This window comes from Alligator mississippiensis, chromosome 14 (assembly GCF_030867095.1).
Source record: "Alligator mississippiensis isolate rAllMis1 chromosome 14, rAllMis1, whole genome shotgun sequence".
Lineage (NCBI taxonomy): Eukaryota > Metazoa > Chordata > Crocodylia > Alligatoridae > Alligator > Alligator mississippiensis.
In genome coordinates, this window is record NC_081837.1 from 37,196,670 (window position 1) to 37,216,343 (window position 19,674).

General features: G+C 54.9%; 1 protein-coding gene across 3 annotated transcripts in view; it reads right to left on the bottom strand.

Annotated features, from left to right (window-relative positions):
- The window catches only part of PACSIN1 (protein kinase C and casein kinase substrate in neurons 1), a 47,962-nt gene that overhangs the window by 23,006 nt on the left and 5,282 nt on the right, over positions 1-19,674 (bottom strand). The window contains exon 1 of one of the 3 annotated variants that reach the window (XM_059717618.1): positions 17,582-17,662. The exons of 1 other annotated variant lie outside the window; for it this stretch is intronic. The gene's annotated coding sequence lies outside the window, so the exon portion shown is untranslated. Of the gene's footprint in view, positions 1-8,944; positions 9,018-17,581; positions 17,663-19,674 lie in introns of those variants that run through there. One more of the 3 variants, XM_059717617.1, reaches the window with a different exon arrangement.

Consider the following 19,674-nt stretch of genomic DNA (forward strand, 5'->3'; position numbering starts at 1 on the left):
ATTGTGACCGGGCAGGGCATGGAGGAGGTGAACAACTACCATAACTTGCCCCCCTGCACAGCCACTCTGGGCAAATGCTGCTGAGCCCCTTCAAGGTCATGGAGGGCAGTGTGTTCCCGTCCTGTCCTGCTGTTAGAGCTGGGTACCAAAAGGGCTCCACTCTCTCCACTGGTGTGACACAAGCACTGAGGACAAAGCAGAGCTGCATGTGTGAGCAGCTGTGCCCCCAGCTGCTAAGCAGGGAGAGACTGGCCAGGAATTTCCTCTAGGTCCGGCTGGGCAGATCCACCTGGCTTCCCCTTGCCTTGGGGCTGCTGTGAGGGGTGGACAGCCTTGCACGGGGAATCCCCAGCTCTTGGAGGTGAATGGGGGTAGTGCATGTGATTCTCCTTGCCTCAAAGGGAAATGGGGATGGGCTTTTCAAGCCTCCCAGGGCAGGAGGAGCAAGCTCCCCATAGCAGATGTCTCTGCAGGTGATGGCTGCAGTCATATGAACCTAGGCAATGGCATTGCCACCGGCCTGCTGTATGTCTGTGCCTCGGTTTCCCCATCTTACAGGGAAACTGAGGCACAGAACAGGCTTCCTGCCCAGAGGTCTCAGTGCAAGTCCTGAATGCAACTGGGATTTATATCCCAGCTTCCGGTGTCCCAGTTAGGTGCTCTTCCTACCAGCCATGCTCTCTCTCTGATGCATCTCCTGCCCTGCCCTGGCAGCAGCAACCCACAAGAACTCTCCAGCTCCATTCTCTGAGCGACAAGCTGGTAACGTGGCCAGAGCGAGGGGGAAAATAAGTCATGGGGCAGGAACAGTGCCTCCCCGCCACTGTTCAGAGCCAGCTGCTCTCTGCTGCCTGAAAGATTTTGCTTTTGCTGCTTGGTACAAGCAAGAGCTGCAGCATCAGCTGAGATCTGCAGAATGCACCGGCCGATTTCTGCTGAGATCTCCACTCCCAAATCTGTGGACTCCAATAGCCATTAACCTTCACTTATGGTCTGAGGCCAGAAGGGGCCTCTCCAAGGGCAGAGTGCAGGCCTCCCTGCTGCAGCAAGCTCCCTGCCAGCCACGGGGGTCAGGCAGAGCAGTGTAGAGCAAGCCCAGGCTTCTGGGGGCAGGCATGGCAGTCAGCTGCATGGGGAGCTGAGAAGGGCCTGGACTCTGGGATTCATGGGCTGGCGTGGCTCCCGGCTTGGAAAGAGGCTCAGCTGGATCCACTGATTAGGGGGCTATTCAGGTGCTGGGAGCAGGACATCAACCAGGCCTGCAAGCTGGGCTGGGGATTGGTACTCCTCTGCCTGTCCTGTAGGCTCTACAGAGCAGTGTGGGAGGGAAGCTGGGCACAGACTGCAGACAGGAGCTGGCAGCAGCAGCAGAACAAGATGGGTACCAGTGCCAAGCAGCCCTGGGCAGCTCTGGGCCCCCAGTGATTGCTGGGTGCAGGGGTTTAGCTCAGGCTCATCTTCACTGAGCCGGCAGAGCTGGGAAGAGCAGGATGGAAAATGGGAACAAAGACCAGGAGCAAGCTCTGAGCCCTGGCTAGGGGGTGAGAGGGGGAGGACAGGTGGGAGTGGTTCCCAGCTTTCTAAGCCTGTGATCAATTATATGAGGCAAGGTCACTTCTCTCAGCCCGCTAACAAGGCTCTTCTGTCAAAGCAGGCACCTGCTGTGCACGTCACCACACACCGGCCACCGCTCCCTCCGCTCCAGAGACCCACATTTCTCTGCCATTCAAAATCTCAGAGCAACCAGGAGAAGGCAATGACACATACACATAACCTGATCCAGCCATGGCATCGGACCCGGGCTTCCCTTTCCATCCTTCCAGTGCCACTCCAGGCCCGCCCAGCCCCTGCTTGAATCTCACAACAGTGAACACCACAGGCCTCCAGCTAAGCCTCTGCTCTCTGTCATGATAAACTGAAACATGCACCAACTTTGATGAAAGGAGAGAGGAATAATAATAATAAAATTGCAGCTGCTGAGATGGACAACTTCCACACAACTTGAGTTCCAGCTTGGTCACTGTTGACCAAGGTCCACCGTGTGCAAAACTCTACAGCACTGACCGATCTAATGTCTGAAATGGATAACCTCACATAAACAGATCGCTGCAGAAATCACAGGGAGCCTATGTTAATAGGATTTCCTTGTCAAACTTAATTTAAAAAATAAAAATACCCTTAGCTTTACCAAACGTAACCCTCCTTTCCAGGACCGGAGATGGCCCTGCTGCCTAAGATGTGACTACATGGGATGACACCTTGTTTGTTATGCAAATATATGAAGTCAGGAAGAAATGCTAATTTGCTCCGTGCTGTTGCCTCTTGGTTACATGGGAGATCGCAGCGGGGTCTTCATTAAAAGGAGATAGCTTTGGAAATTAGAAATGAACAATTGTCTTAATGAACAGCCAGGCCCCTGCCACTGAGTTCAGGGCTTGGTTTGGGCTTTGTCATACGGTAGCACTTTTTCAAGCTGCAGTGTTAATCAGCATTGTTTCCACTAATTGACTTGAATGCAGCAGACGGGTGTTTGTTACTTTTAGGCTAGCACACGCAAGGGGGTGAGCAAGTGGCCCTTTGATGGGGTGCTGGACTGGTATTGGGTTGATATGACTTCAGCTTGCGCCTCTGGCACACACGGGAGCTATGTAACTGAGATGTCACTTAGACCAAGCCTCTCAAACTGGCTCTGGATCCCAGGTCCCAAGCAAGTGAAAACCTGAGGACCAGAGACTGAGGTCTTAAAATGGGACAGTACTTTTTTCTGTCTGGGGAGGTTGGAAGATTTAAATCGGAGACTGTCTCTCTTGTACGTATGTGCTGCGCCTAGCAGGCTGAGGCCCTGATCTCGGTGTTGGACTCTAGGTGCTATTACAGTGATGTTCAGGGGCCCGACGTTACCCACTGAGCCTTAGCGACAGCCACATCCTTAGGTGAAGTAATTGTGCTACGTGGTTCCTATAGTGCAAAGAGTTCAGCATGGGGCTGTATGTGCTGCATTAGTGCAGTTCATGTGTTGCCTTTTATCCTCGAATGAGGGATAAATCTGCCTCATGTGGGTACAAGGAGCCACTAACCTTTTCTGAGATAAGCAGCAGGTGATAAATTGAAGAGTTGCCGGTGGCTTGGACCTGTGGTCTGCCTGTCTTGTGGCTGCGCTATTGTATTATAAATAATCCCAACAGAATGTAAAGCTGACTAGAAACCAAGTCGAGAGACTGGTCGTTGGCTGTACGCAGCTCTATTTGAGCCATCCAAGCAAATAGGCACCCCAACTGGTTTAAAAAGGCCTGCTAGCTTCTGGCTTATCTGAAGGGTTAGCACCTCTTAGAGAGAGAACTTCCCCAAAATACTCAAGTGACTGAGGAGCTGAAACTTGCAACCTGGGCAATTGCCATCCAGAAAGACCCCAGCAGGTGTGTTCAGGGAGAGAAACCACTCCCAGCACAGAGGGGGTGATCACCATCCATGTGCACAACTTGTGCTCCTTGTTACCCTGTAGGCGCAGACAGAAGTGCAGCTCCCCAGTCTAACTCATACCGCTTCACAAAAAGTGCCATGAGTTAGACCGATCCTCCCGACGCAACAGGCGTTAGCTGTTGGGTCGGGAGTGTGGAGGGAGTGAGCTCCAATTTGGACCTGATCCAGGGAGAGAGGCTGCATCTCTGCAGCCTATTCCCCTAGCCCTGACTCCCTCTCCCAGCCCTCAGTGCTATCTCAGGATGGGAGGGGGAGAAGGCAGGGGAGGGAGGTCCATTCTGGGGTTTCCCCAGTCTGCTGGAGGTGGAGGGGGCTGCTGGCTTGGACCCTCCCACCTTGGAGGGCTCCAGTCCACCCGCCCCTCCCTCCAACACTGCTGGGCAAACCCCAGAACAGACCTTGCAACCCTGCCTTCTCCCCCTCCCATCCTGAGACAGCACTGGGGGACGGGCTATGATACAGCAGCCTAGCCCCCGGGATCAAACAGAAGTTAATGAAGGCACTCCCTTTTGGAGTGCCTTCCTCTGACCTCTCATACAATGAGGGTTAATTTGCTGCATGGCTTGGAGCACTCTGCAGCTTTGCTCTTCTGTTAGGGCACAGCTTAAAAGCGCTTTCCACAATCTGATCATGTGGCAAATGTAATTTCTGTCTGCGCTTTCTGTGACCACGTGGAAAGGCATCCCTGGGCTGGGTACTGCCACCACCACTGCTGGTAGGCACAGAGAAGGGCACCCAACATGGGTTCTTGCTCAACAGTGAAAGGGTTTTGGCTACAGCTGGGCCAACAGGTTGAGGTAGATGAAGCAAGAGCTCAAACCTCCAGACAACCCAAGCTGGCTCCACAACCTCAGTTCACTCCCCTGTCATGCCCCACCACCATCTGGCTCCACTCCAGCTATGTGTTCCCTGCTCTCCTGGGATTTCTTACCCAGCACTGCAGACCTAAGAAGATTCCTGTGCAACATCTGAGTCCAATTCCCCACTGGGTGCAGGCTGGGAAGGAGACTGATGTTGCAGAGGCCTGGGGCTAAGTCTACCTTGAATATGGCATAGGGACAGACAGTGGCAACCAGTGCGAGGGGTCTCTGCTGGGGGCAGGGCAGCAGCTCCTGGTGCTGGGTCCATACCAGCTCAGGGGAGTGCCAGTTCATGCCAGGTCTGGCTGCCGAGCATTTGCAGCAGCTGGGCTCACTGCGTGAGCATGGGCACAATCCATGTGGCTTGCTGCACACGTCTCCCCTGGGCTTCCTGTTGGACTTCCCCTTGCTTGCTATTCCACCAACTACTGGGAGATAACTGGAGTTTGCCCTACTGTAGCCCTCAAGGAGCCTTCCTTGGGACCGGTATCACCTCCCTTCCTGTGTCGGGGGGTGATTCCCCAGCCTGGAGGCACAATCCAAGACCCAGGGAAGCCAAAAGGCTTTGGAACGGGCCCTTTAAGGGAGAGATGATGTACCACTAACTTATTTCCACCTGACCATTGTGAAGACCATGTAGGATGAATGATTACACCAGCACTTCTGTCTCCCCCAGAGCCCCCTGCTCAGCTCATGAAGCCAAGGGAGCCACGTTTTGATGGGTCTGTCATGTTGGCCAGCAGCCCTCTGTGTAGTGACTTGCTCAAGTTGAAACTGAGGAGCTCCTACTATAGAAATCTGGGTGGCTAATTGGGAAGGGCAATGGGGAGAGGAGGCAGGAGAGGACAAAAGAGAGCTCCAGGGGGTGAGAAGAAGTAGAGGACGATGGCTGGGGAAGACAGGGCAGGTCCCAGACTTTCTCCTCCACCTCTGGGCCTGGCCCAGCTGTTTGGCCCCAAACTGCCCAGCTCTGCTGAGAGCAGCAAAAGTGGTGGCAAGAAGCCCTGTCCTGACCTGCAGCACCTGGCAAGGCAAGTCTCTTCTTCCCCTTTCCTTTGGCAGGGCCTAGTTACATTTCTGAGGACCTGATTATCTCCCCTCCCCCTTTCCTTTAAGTGTTTGCAGCTGCCACTAGCTGATAGCTCTGTACCTGCCATGGAAAGGAGTTTACTGCAAGGTTACGTCTGCGACAGAAGGTTAGAGAAGAGACTGCTTCTTGCTCCAGAAGCACTTAATAACCCTGTGTGCTCCCGCCTCCCCCAGTTCATCTTTGGGACTTGGACTCAGGGACAGGGGATGGATGGTGACTTGAGGGATCTAACGTCCTGATCCTGGTCTAGGGGAACAGATCTCCCTGAATAATTCAGGCCCTGATAATGGACCACTGTTGTGTGAAGTTTAGCAAGTGTCTTTAGGTTGTTGTCTTGCTGGCTGCTCCCAGCTAAGTAAGATGAGCTTGGTCAGAATTGGGGGGGGGATGCCCAAGGGAGGCTCTGGCTCTTGCAGGGTTTGATGGTGGTTGCTCGGTAAGTGATGCCCTACCTCTGAAACTGAAGATCCCAGCACAGCTCCTCCTATGGCTGTGATGGGGCAGAGGGCTCATTAGAGTCTCCTTGCTCTGGGTCAGTGCTGAATCCTGTGCTCTGGGGGAGTCTTGCTGCTGGGGAGATCCACAGGGAAGTCCTGATGGTTCATGATCATTGAAGTCTCCAGGCTATTGTGAAGCAGCAGAGCTAGCCCTGGACCCAGCCACTTCCCAGGTTGAATTATGTCCATTCTGCCTCTGGTTTCAATCCCACAGGCAGTGGCTTTTGCGGGGAGTCAAAGTAGCCTGGCATGGTTGTGCGCTGTAAGGCAGCTGCTGTGTCCCATCCCAGAAGGGACATTTTTTTTGTTTCCAAGTGATCTGAGGTTGAGCCTGTAGCTGTCCTACCTAGAGCCACCCCACTCTCTCCCCTGAGAGAGACAACTATAGGGTCAGGGTTTTAGTGGGCAAAGCCCCCTGGATCCAGCTGGTGAAGGGGTTAGTGTCATAGTATATCATAGTGCTTAGGGTCGGAAGGGACCTAAACAGATCATCAGGTCCAACCCCCAGTTGTAAGAATATAAAGCAGTTTATAACAAAGCAAATCATTCTGCCCCTTGTCGCAGGCCCTGATCCCTCTAGGAAAGGGTTATGGTAGTTCTGCCAACTCAATGAGACAGGTGGCCCTTTCCCCCACCTGGGTACAAAGCAGGTAGAAGAGGATCTCTGAGACTGAGGACCTAGGGTGTGGGCTGAGCAGCCAAACCAGAGGAAAGGATGCAGAGGAATTCTTTCCCCCTCTCTAATTATCAATTAAGCCAAACCCCGGCAGGAGGCGAGTTTGGACTGGACCCAATGTGTGGGTTTTGTTTTGGAGCAGGCTGGGAAAGGCTTGCGGTAGCATTGCCCGGATCCATCCTGCTATCCCCGGAGTCCATGGCAGGACTCCCATTGACTTCAGTGTGAGCAGGATTTGATCCCAATCCAATGGGAGGATGGGTGATGCCTGGTACTCATCTGAAGAGATATCAGTTAATGTAAATATAGGGGCAGACCCAAAACTAGGGTAAATCGTCATAGCTGCATTGAAATCAGACTCTGTCCCACGGCTGATACGCAGACCGGACTGGAGCAAGGCCCTGTGAACCAAAACTGCCTGACTTGCTACAGTACATGCGTGGGAGCTTGGCAAAGACAGGGGCTCCAGGGAGGGCTAGGGGAGGGGCTGAGGGGAAGGCCTGTTATAACCAGCCCAGGAATCGGCAGCTTCATAAACACGCCTGTGTGTGTTGGGGAAGGGGCTTCTGGGCAGCCTTTCTGCTACTGGGAGTCATCATCCAGCATCCCCCCTGCATCACTGCTCCTCTCTGCCCCTTTGGGATTTGGCAGCTAGATTTTTTGGTGGGGGGTTCTCTAGTCTCATGCAGTGAGCTCTCTGGCTGCAGCACGGCATCCTCAAAAGGGGCAACCTCGATAGCCCATTCAGTCCTGGAGGCTAACGAGCACCCATACTGCTTGGACAGTAAGTCAGTGACACGACCAAAGAAAATAAGCACAATCCGCGCACGTACACGGCACAGCAAACCCACGAACCGTTCGTGCCACCGGAGTTCAGCGCGTCCCTAACCCAGGTGACTGCTCCCACAGTCGCAGGGTTTGTCAGGCACAGAGGAGACGGGAGCAACCTCTGAAAAACCTCCCAGCCATTGACAGGATCCCGGATCGAGATCCAAGTGCCCAAAATGCATGCTGGAGAGATGCTGATGCCGTGGGAGCACACATCCACTGCACCACCGCTGCAAATTCAATCCGGTAACCACAACAACAAGCACCGTCTGCCAGGCCTGGCCCCACGGCCTCTGCGCAGCGCCAGACAAGGTCCGTCTCCCCCCTGCTTCCCCCCAGGCTGAGGAGACCCAACAACTTCCCCTGGGGCATCTCCAAGAGCTTGACAATCTCGCCATAAACCTGCCTGGCGCTTCGCGGATCAAAACAAGGCAAGGCTGCTCTCTCGGCAGCTCGCAGCCGAGACGCGCGTGCAGACAGCAGGGGATGAGGGCTGCGGGGACGCGAGGCAGAATGGGCAGCCCCACGCATGACTCAGGCTCCAAGAAAGAAACGGACTCAAAAATCGTGAGATTCAAAAATAAATACATGGGTTTCACCCCGCACAACACCTGCCACCCTCTGTTTTCTCAGCTTCGGGAGAGGAGGTGGTCACATTGCCGAGCTCTCCTCTGCAATCAGAGGGAGGCTAGGAGCTCGCGGGCTCTTAAATGGGAGCTGTGATTCCCAAGACGTCCCGGGATGCCAGGAGCAGTGCTCCTGAGACCTCCCGAGACCTGCAGCTGAACCGGGAGGGCTGACAATGCCGAGATGGCAGAGGGTAGGAGGCATCGGCATGCGCCCAGAGCAGAGGCCTTGGGTCCAAGGGGGGAAAAAAAAGGACTTGTCTCTTCTCATTCATACTGGTGGCCCCACAGGGTCTCGGTGGAGTTATTCCTGATTTACACCACGTGAGGGAGAAGGGGACTGAGGATGGAGATGAGACCTGGAGGGGCTGGGCCAGGGAAGGGGGCGCTGGGGGAAGGCAGAGGAGCGGCTCGCTTCGTGCTGGGGCAGGAAGGATCCCAGCGGGGTAAGGACGGGAGCCAGGGCAGGGGGCAGAGGGTCAGGGCTCTGCGGACGGGCAGCGAGAGACGCCTTGGACGCTGCAAGGGAGAAAACTGGGGGGGGAAACCCAGCCCGGCTACCCTTCAGCAGCCGCCCTGTGCCCCTGCGTGGCAAGACCCGTGGCAAGGCACTCCTGAGCTGGGCAGGACCCCGGGGCCCAGCTGCTCCCATGGGTGATGATGGACCGGCCGGAGCCGGCCAGGGACCTGCCCCAATCTCCGAGCTGGGGGGGGCTGGTGAGGAAGAGCCCCCGGGGGAGGGAGCTTCACCTTGGGGAGCTGAGCCCCTGTGCGGGAGGGAGGGGGCACCGCAGCATCCCGGCCTTGCAGCACGCACCGAGGCACCATGCAGCAGCGCCCCCGGCTTTGCACGGGTTGGACCCCCCCCCCCATCACCCCGCGCTTACCTGGGCCCGGGGCGCTGCGGGAGCGGGAGCGGGAGCGGGTGCGGGAGCTGCCGCCGCCGCCGCCGCGCCAGGACTGCGGGCGCAGCGCCCTGCTCCTCCCTCCCCCCCCGCGGTTGTCGTGGCAACGGGGGATGCTCCGCGCCTCCCCCCCGCGTGGGAGGGACCCTGCAGCCCTCCGGGAGGATCCCCTTCCCCGGGCAGGGCAGCTTGCAAGCCCCCCCTGCCCTCCAGGCGGGTCCCAGGTTGGGGGGCATGGCTGAGACCCACCCAACTCCTTGCAACAGAGATCTGGCCCTGGGCGCGGGCAGCGAAAGGCAGGGGTCGGCCTGGCGGATGGGACGGCTGGGGAGCAAGAGGCTCCGGACACCAACCTGGTCCCCCAGTGGTTTCCGGGGCTGTTAGCCTGCCGGGCACTTCCAGCCCAGGTGTGTTTGCAGGCGCTGGGGGGTGCCGTGAACCTCTGGAGCAAGGATGCTGGGGACCAAGGGGTAGGTGTGGGCAGGTATCTGAGCTCCTCACTTAACGCTGCTGCTCTGCAGGGCTCATGGCCCTGCTTTGGTGCCTGGTGGGCTGCTCTAGCTGGACCCAAGAGGACCGGGCAGGGAGAGGGATGCAGGCCCTCCAGGGATCTCATCGAACGGAAAGGGAACGTCATGCAGCGCCGCCTGATTGGCAGCAGTCTGTTCGGGGCTCGCTACGCTGGGCGTCAGGGATCCTCCCTGGAGAGAGGAGGGTGCTTCATGTTCTGGCTTCTCAATGCATAAAGCAGGCCCTAACCACAGACAGCCCTGGACCCACGCTGCCCCTAAGTGCAGGGGGCCTGGGGGCAGGGGTTTGGACAGGGCCCATCTGGAGACTGGTGGCTGCAGGTCATGGTAGCTGAGCTTTTTTATCTGGGAGAAAACCCCTTTCCGTCCTCTCCAGAACCGTCCTCCAGTGAACTCCCCTCCTCCTCCAGCCTGGAGAAGTGCATCTAGGGTGAACAGAGCCCCGGTACCCTGCCTCTGAGCATGGAGGACCCTGGATGTCTCCTGGCTTTGCTCACCTCCCCATTCTGCTCTTGCTTTGTATTAGGATGGTAGCATGCTTGAAGCAGTGACAGGCAGGGGTCTGGGCCACAGGAGTTTGCTAAGGACTGTGTCAATGCTTCAGTCCTGCTGGACTCAGTGGTTCCCTGCCACATGGAGCCCGATCTGCTGTATCCCACTGTTACTGCCCATTAGGAACCGGCATATTCTGCTCCCAGTACGGCAAGCACACCAGGGGCAGCTTTCCTAGCCTCACCCAGCACCCTCCCTGCCATCCTGTGCTCTCACTCATGTCCTCTGAACCAATTTGCTGCTCTATTCAAGTCTCACTTAGAGGAAGCCAGGATCCTCTGTGTCTCAGGGGGCTGTAGAAGAGGGATCTCATCACTGACTGTATTGGACCTGGGAGCCAGTCTGCAGGAGGAGGTTCCTACTGGGGGTCCCCCTGAGGCTGCTGCAGAAATAAGTACCCCGCACTGGCTTTTAAAGTGCTACCACGGGAGACACAGCCTTGAGCAACTGGTCCAGAGACGCTGATGCAGCCTCATCACAGTGGTCTCTGATCTGTATTATGTATGCTAATGTATTCAGGAAACAACATCCCCTTCTGTGAATTAATGGATGCATGCGTGAGAGGGAGAGATGATGGTTCCTGTCCCCCAGGACCCAGGCAGGATGAAAAGGGGCTTGGTTAGCTCATAACAGGGAATTTTGCTTTGTTACGGTGTGTATGTGAATCCAGCTCTGGTTGGTGCTGAGTATTAGACGCTGCTGGTGGGGGAGAGCGGCGGGGGGAGTCGCAGCCCTGCTCCCAGTGCACAGTGCTCCTGTTGCCCCAACTGTTTCCATAGGTGATCTCTGCAGTGAAGGTGAGCGGCTTAGGGATGGTTCCTTCAGAGCTGTGGCACTGGGGCAGAGACTTGCTGCTGGGAAGCTTGCCCTGCTCTCTGGATACTGGGGGATGCTTTTTCTCCGGCTGGAGGAACGATGCCCACAGAGGGACTAACGGGCCTGAAAGAGGATGACGCAAGGTGAGACTCCATGCGTGACACCAGGAGCACAGAGCAGCCTCTCCAAACATTGGGTTGGGACAAGCCCTGAGGACTAGCCCCAGTGGCACTGCTGAGGTTTGTGGAGATGAGCTGCTCAGTGGGACATGGGCTGCTACAGCTTCCCTCCACTCCCTACTGCTTTAGCGCACCTCCCTTGTGCTCCCGCCTGCCGAAGGGAAGGCACAGGGACAATTCAAGCCAGCAAAAGGCCTGAGGTTGGGAAGCAGCTGCAGCAACAAGGCTGTTTGGCCGTATGGGGTTGTTTTGTTGCTCAGGAGGTTTCAGATCAAGTTGCCTTGAGAACGTGAGCCGGTCCCGCGTGGTTCCAGCCCTGTCTCTGTCGCAGGCTCATCTTTCTTCTAAAGAGCATGTTTGACTTCCTAATGAAGCGCAGTGGGGCACTCTGTCTTTGCTGCCCATCAGCCAGCCTCCTGTTTCCCAGCCTCCCTGCTTCAGCTGAGACACAAGTGCTGTAACTCATTCCCGGCACACATGCACAGAGAATGCCCCGGGCCTACAGAGCCTGGGGCCAGGGCCGGTTGCACCAACCAGGGGTCTAAGAAGCACTTAGCTGTCTAAAGTGCAATCCCATTCCACACTGCTTGAGTCTGAAAATCCATTTCCTTTGTAACTCCTCTTCATCTGAGCCAGAGCCACAAAAAGCAGCAAGGAGGAAAAGGATACACCCACCTTGTGCAATAATAAAGGTGCAATAGGAGACCACTTGGGCACTTAAGTACCACTTAGATGCCTAACAAGTAGGATCTGGCCCCTCATGTCTTCCGCCTGATCTCTCTTTCCCTGGGACTGCTGCTTTCCTCCCCGGGAGGTGGCTGAGTTCCAGCGGTTCAGTGCATGGAAGTGTTGGGCATTTAAGTGCCGGTGAGATGAACACTTCTCTGGGAGGGTTTAGAAAGAGATGGTTCTGCCTGGATTAGATGATCTCCTGAGGGTTGCCAGCCTTCTTTTCTCAGATTCCCAGTAGAATATGTTGCATGCTTTCCTTTTAGGATCAAAGAGTCTTTAGAAATGTAAAATACTGGTCTTTCAAAGGATCTGCTTCTCTTAGGATGTAGGACTTCTTATCTTAGGGCTGTCCATCACCATAGACCAGGGGCGGGCAGTTATTTCGGGCGGAGGGCCGCTTACTGAGTTTTGGCAAGCCGTCGAGGGCCACGTGACAAGCAGCCAGAGGCAGATAAATATTAATTTTCTAAATTTGTTAGCAGCCCTGCGGGTCGGAATAAATGGCTTGGCCGGCTGCATCCGGCCCGTGGGCCGCATTTTGCCCACCCCTGCCATAGACTCTATGATTCTTCCATGTAAACTCAATAGCAAACCCAGCTATAATGGTGCTGGACCATCGGAAAGCGCAGAATCTGTTCAATTTGGGTCAGATGGACTCGGGAACCTTTCAAACTTGAAGGAGGGTCTGGGGGCCAGGGGTGGAGCCTCAGCTCTGGCCTTTCGCCTGCATGATGGCTTGGTCTGGTGCTGCACCTGAAGTGGCAGAGTCAAGTTAAACCTTGTACCGCCATTGAGGGAGATGGATCTGTAGATAGCAGGTGAGCAAAAAACCCTAATCGGGCCCAGTTTGGAGTTCTCCCAAGTATCAGCACTCACGGTGAGTCTAATATATGCCTGATGGCTGTAAAGTCAAACGAAGTTCGATCCTGTTGTAACCTCTAGCCAAAATCCAGCTCTCCGTCCAAACTCTCGCCACTGTCCCTTCACCTATCTGTGATATGAGCAACCATCTACTACTGCAGGAATGTCTCTAAATTGCCTCCAAAGCTCTCGGGAGTTACAGGATCTCCTGCTAAATTTTATACCAACAAGTTCTCCCTGGGGTTTTCCCACAGTCGGCAAGGCCAGAAATACCGGTTGTGAAGCCAGTTCGAGGCATTTCCTCAATGTTGCATCCGGCAGTGATTGGAATTAGCATGTAAGGGAGAAGCCCAGGATCTGAATGCTCTTCAAACCTCAGAAAGAGCCTGGAGGATATTGCTGAACAACTGCGTTTGGGCTGAAGGTTCACTGAAGAAACCGTCCTTGATCCATGATGGCTTCAAGGCTCTGGAGTAACTAGGAAGAGCCTGGGGGATATTGCTGAACAGGTCTTGCAGAGTCTTGTTATAAATCTTCAATATACAGAGTCTGGATGTCCCTAGGGGTTATTAATAGGCTCTGGAGGTCTTTCTTCTAGATGTCTGGTGGCCTCAAGCAAGTGTGTCCAGAAGTGACTGCCTTCTGATAAGTGTTTGGGATGTGTGTGTGCAATGAGTTGTTCGTTCTCCAGTCTACATTTGTGGCAGACAAGAGTCCGCTATACACAGAACCACTGTCAGGTCTGATACTGTATTGATAGCCTTAGCAGGAGAAGTCTAGGTCTGGACAGGACCCTGCTGCTATGGGCTGTGAAGGCAAGAATGGGCTCATGTTTAAGGAATCGAAAGCAGCAGGCTCTTATCTGCAGCAGATCTCTCCATCTCAGCTTCCTTCCCTGTGAAATGCCAGTAATAATTCATTTCCTCAGTAGGAAGGGGGGGAGAGTCCTCACAACAAAGAACTTTGAGGACCCCCGTTGCATGGAGCTGTCTTGGTGCCCTTATCGTCACAGAAGAGGTGCATCCAGGTCACGGTTGGGATCTTCAGTGGGGGCCTGCCCTGCGCAGTGGGTCTCTGCGCCTAACCCAGGAATGCCAGTTTCCTAGGGCCTCTGGCTGGCCCCAAATTCACAGGGCGAGCCTTGCCTTGCATTTGAACCCACTTGGCCACCAGTTGCTGTTGCATGTGGCAAGTCATGCCTGCTTCTGTAAAATCAGGCCCTTTGTGGGAAGCAGCAGCCAACACAGGCAGGAAATCAGACCTGGTTTATTGTGACTCTCGGGCTGCTAAAATGATTTTTCCTGCAGCACCAAGGAAACCTGAGAAGAAGGCTAGACTGGCCCACGCTCAGCTCCATGCAGCCACAGCTCGGCTGCTTGCAGCACCTGAGCTAGCTCGTTTCAGCCTAGCTCGGTTGTCTCTCCATGACGCTGCAGTCTGAAGTGCAGATAGATCTCCTAGTGGAAGATCAGTAACCCAGTGTCCTGGGGAGTGTCCTGGCAGCTGCTGATCCAACCTTTGGCTCCAGATTGGAGTCATGCTGCCAACACTTGCCAGGCAAAAAGGAATTGTCTCTCCTCCTCTCAGCAGCAATAAAGAAATGAAGAATTTATCTACCAGCTCAGGCTGGGAAGAAAGAGGTATACAATTCTTCTCCCTCTCCTGCAGCTGGGACAGTAACACCTGAGAAAGCTTCATTGCATCCGGGCGCTGATGAAGAAGGGAGAGGAGGCAGCACTTAGGGGACAGGCAGCTCTTCTCCCTATAGGAGCCGGGCTGAGGGCTCCTTCCATCTAGTTTAATCTTCCATTTCAGTGCCCTGAAACACCCATGAGATCTGAGTGCCAGCGCAGATCATCAGGGCTGGCGCTTCTCTGAGCTCTGCCCCCCTCAGCTCAGGCTCCTGTTTGATCCTGGGAGTCAAAGGGGCCTTGCCATAAAGTCAGGGGCAAATGCCATGCTGCTCTGCAGGGCTGGCCTGGGCTCTACCCCACAGTCGGGGGGTGGGGGGCAGATTCTTGCTGAGAGTGGGGCAGAGGGCTCTTGGGTGGTGCTGAGCTCTTGCCCCCGTTTTCTCCAGGCCCCTCCACTTTCCAGCCATGGCTGTGCAGAGCCAGACGCCAATCCCTGGAGGCAGCTCTGTCTTGCAGCAAGAATGCAAAGGCAGAGCTATTTGCATCTCTAATCAGCAGCGGAGGATAATTGGGCCCTCTGCATCCTCAGAAAGCCTGCCATTGTGGAAGGCCAGCCTGCGCAGGTGCTGCCAGAGCCTGGGCTCCCACCACAACAAGCAGCCTTTTGTTTGCTAATAACTGGCCCTTAAGGCATCCTCCTTCCGGGGAAGGGCCATGGCCTGGGACATAAAGGCCTGTTTTTCTGGGAAGCTGCTTGCTGCACAATGCTCCCAGGAAGAAGCTGCTTGTGGGGCTGGGGAAGGGGCCTGATTCCCAGCAAGGTCAGCAGTGCCAGCTTGGGGACCAGACTTGACTGCAGTGCCCTGGGTCCTTTGCACGCACGCAGCGTTGGGAGGGGGGGTAATGATAAGGGCTCTGTGCGTGACCCACATCAGGGTCCCCCTTTCTCTTTCCCATCAGAGCCCCCTCCCTGTCTCATTTGTGTCTGGGAGACAAATTGTTCCAGGTGTTGGTCTGTTTTCCTCCATGGAGAAACGGGGTATGTGGAAAGATGTTAGCAGGTACCATCAATTGGGCCCCTGGACAAGTGCCAAGGTGCTTGGGGCTGTGGCTGGCTACAGAGAGGCTCCCTGTGTCCCCTGGTGCCCCTCTCATGTCTCCAATTTTCTTCCCTAAGGTCAATTCATCAGTGATTTCATTCTGCCCTAGGACATTCCCAGAAATCATGGAGTTCACAGGATGTAGTGTTCAGATGCTATTGTGTTACAGGCAGACTCAGAATCGCATGAAACAGGGCTGGAAGGGACCTCGAGAAGTCATCTAGTCCAACCCCAGCTGATGGCAGGCTCATGCCAGGCAACACCATGGGAAGTAGAGCATAAAGCCTTGCAGAATCAGCCAAAATCTTTTGCGTGTGAAAGCTGTTCGCAAAGCTGTTGCTTAGAAATGACAGGGCTTTCTCAATTAACCTTAACTCTGCCCTCTGCTCCCCTGCTCCACCCTGCTGTTCACAGCAGACTGCTGTCCTGGCCTTATGAAGCTTAATTCTGGATGCTCCCATAACACGTTGAGAGGGGCCTTGTTGCCATAGATCTGAAAGCACTTTACAGGAGGGGGGAAGTCTCATGACACCGATTGTATGCTTGGAGAAATACCAGCACAGAGGTAAAGGAAGTCACCCGGCGCCTGGGATGAGGCTCCTCAGCCCCGGGCTAGAAGGACCAATCTTTGTGGAGAGAGCACAGCCTGATTTCCTGGGATTTCCAGTCCTCAGCCTCTCTCCTGGATCCGTCAGCACCAAAGGCAGAGCCAAGTTTGTCAGTGGGGACTTCTGTCCCATGACGAGCTGGACCCAGACTCACTGAACCTATTTTCCACGGGCTGCTGAACAGTCACATGCTGGACTCGGCTTTAGCTGCTGTCCCACAGACGCTGTTTATCTCCATGATGCTGGACAGATGGACACCGGCACTGAGGTCAGTTCACTCCTTTTGAAGATATCTCCCAATCAGACTGAGAATCAGGGTCTTGTTTTACCTCCTTTGTCTTCGCCCTCTCTCTTGTGTGCATCCCTGCTGGTCCCTGGATCAGATATCAGGTATCCCAGCGAGGTGGTTCCTCAGCAACTGTAACCATGAGACCTTGCTGTGTCCCACAGCATGAGCACAGGGCTGGCATGGATTATGTATGATCTCCGCAGCACTGGCAGCTTGCTGGCTTTTTGTATCAGCCTACTCATTAGCGATGCAGTCGATACCCAGGACGAACAATACAGAGGTGACAGCTGAACGCTGGTATCCGTGTAAGGGAATCCTGCCCTGCCCTTGCCTACATCGTTCCAGCTCTGTGGGCAGAGGACTCCTGTCTCTACGGCTGCAGCAGGGCACATTTCCTTCTGCTTCCCTTGACGTCCTGGCAAACTCCCGTCGACTTGCATAGGACAAAACCAAGGCTTTGAATTCAAGCATGCACATGGGTAGGCTATGTGGTGCAATGCCTAGAAGTACCCATGCTAGCTTTGACTGCCTATCCGGGCATCATGCCATGCAGAAATATTAGCTCCAGGAGATCTGCATTATGGTGGACCTCTGCCTGGGATGACTGGCCCTGTTGATGTGGCTACTTACGGAGGCTAGCTAGGGTATCTCTACATCGGGGCAGGCAATTATATCGGGCGGAGGGCCGCTTACTGAATTTTGGCAAGCCATTGAGGGCCGCATGACAGGCAGCCAGGGGCAGATAAATATTAATTTTCTAAATTTTTTAGGGGCCCCGTGGGCTGGACAGAATGGCTTGGCGGGCCGCCTCTAGCCCGTAGGCCGCATTTTGCCCATCCCTGCTCTACATGGTGCTGTGTAGGGAAGTCCATACAATAGCATGGCTAAGGCGAGGCAAAGTCCCCAAGTCTGTCTCTGTGTCCATAGAGCCTCGGCTGTCTGCTACGTGGGAATGCAGGTCACTAGACTGGTCTGGAAAGCTTCCCTTTCCACGGGAGGTGAGGCAGGTTCTTTCTCTTTCCCCAAGATTAAAGTTGTACAAAGCAAGACTGCCCTTTCCCCGTCACTGTCCTTGTCCTTACAATACTCCGCTTCCATGCAGGCAAGAGGACCACTTGCCATCCTGACTCAGTTGCTTAAAATGTCCCTCGTGCCTCCCACGCCCTGGAGAACCTTGCTTCCAAATCTGGACCCGCAGCTGGGCTGCTGACATGCCCTCCCACGATGGGCTGGTGCGCTAGCCGCCTCTCCACACTTAGCTGGGAGGAGCCCCAAGGTAGGGTGGACCTTAGGAGAGCTTAAGCTTAGAGATTCCTACCATCTGTAGAAGCCCTCGGGGCTGTCGTAGGGCATCGCTGGGCTTCAAGCACTGCTCTGCTCTCAGCTGTCCTGCATGGCAAGGCTCATGCAGCTTGGAGAAGTCGCTGCAGCAAATTCCACCTTCCTGTGTCAGTATGTGCTACGCCCACCTGCCTGCCTGAGCCTGTGCATGTGATTCATAAGGGCTGTGCAGCAATCTGCTTGTGCCTCACATGAGCTATCAACATGACCCTTGCATCAGCGTGCAGCAGCCATCCCCGGTCGTGTCACGAACGTGAGTTGCAGCAGCTGGCTGCAGCACCTGGGACAGTCTGCAGATCAGCTCTGGGCTCCGTCAGCACGGTCTGCAGGGGCTTGCTCCTGAGACGCACAAGGACTTCCAAGCACTGCAGGTGCACTGGCTCAGCCAGGCATCCCGGCTCTATCCCACAGTGCCTTGCTCCCACCTGGAAGGGGCTGCAAGATTCCTGTTTCTAAGCCAGGGATGCTCAACCCTCCCTGCAGGCTGCAGAAATGGGGCAGGGATCCTGCCCACATGTGGGGATTGTCCATAGGCCTGGTCCAGTGCATTGTCTCAACCCTGCATGCCAGATCTGGCCATGGAGTGCTCTGTGTGGTGGCCCTACTGCACGCCAGCATGATTTAGCCCCCAGCCACATCATCCGGGCACAGAGCTCCCCATGGGTCTGGAAATTTGGCAGTGGACGAGTTGCAATTAATACCATCGCTGCTCCCCCATTGCCAAATTTTTGGAGATCCCAAGGCTGGATGACATGTCTCTACAGGCTGGATCAAGCCCACGGGCCACAAGCTGAGCACCATTGCTCCAAGCAACGGTGCTTCAGAAGGCTGAACATGAGAGCCACGGCTGCCAGTCACAAAGCGGGTCCTGCTATCCCACTTCTGTGAGAAGCGTTATCACGTGGGGGGAACTGAATGCCAAATCCAGCAGATAGGGCTCACTAATATCCCTGCAGCAGTTTCCACGTAGGGACAAAAGTAGATGCGGTGCAACTCCAGAGGAGCAGCCACCATCTATATCAGCCAGGAGCTTGGTTTGCAGTGTAGAAACTCCTCCTCCACATCTCATTCCCCTGATCTCTCTCTTCCTCCATCTCTCCCATTTTCTTTCCCTTTCTTCCTCATTCTTCTGTAGCTAGTCCTGCAGTGCACAACCAGCCTTGTGCAATCCTGTTACGGTTAAATCCATCCTGCCTCTCTGGGCAGCTTTATCTGTACTTGCAGCCTATTAATCACCATTCCACTGGGGAAACAAGGCCAGGGCCAAAGCTGCTGGAGAGGATCAGGTCACAGCCTGGCTGGTGGTGACAGGCACTTGTCAACTGAAGACGGCTGGGAAGGTCCCGACACAGCAGGGTTACAACTACAGGGAGTTACCTGGATTTGCAAGAAGGACCCTTTCATCAAAACCTGAAGTCTTTTCTCTCTCCCTTTGCCCACCCTCATCTACAGTGGTACCCAAGCTGGCAAGGGTGGCTTTGACCCTGGCAGGCCAGTTAAATAAGTCTGGGGTATTTACCCTTTGCTTGTCAGAGATTCCCCCCGGGCAGCTGGATTCTGGTTCTCTGCTCTCTTCCCAAAACCTGGTGTCATGTGAAATTCAACAGCTGCTGCTTTTGAGCCCCAGAAATGGCTGCATTTTTATCATGGCTCATTTCCCTCTTGCTGTGCATGTGTTAGCCATGCCTTCTACCTTGGTTTGCTAGGTGGCTCGGGGGCCCCTTGCAGTGCCACCACTCTTGTGATGCTCATGGTATGAGGTGTATTCTCAGAGTCCCAGCTGCCAGCCTCACATCACCAGGGAATCTCAGCTGCCTGGGAAGCGGCTAGTCCTTTTGACTCCAGAGGGAAGCTTGGATATGTTGCCTCCATGGCAAATACATGGGAAACAGCACTTGCTGGTGGTTAATTCTCACCATGACCATGAAGCTGCTCGTGATCTTTACATCCTGGCTTGGGTTTGGGGCCAGCACCTCTGTTGGGAGGGGGCTGCGGGGTGCTGAACAAAGGAACCGGAGCTCTTGGGTCCTTTCCCTGTCTGTGTTGCTGTGACCTTGGCCAAGTCACTTA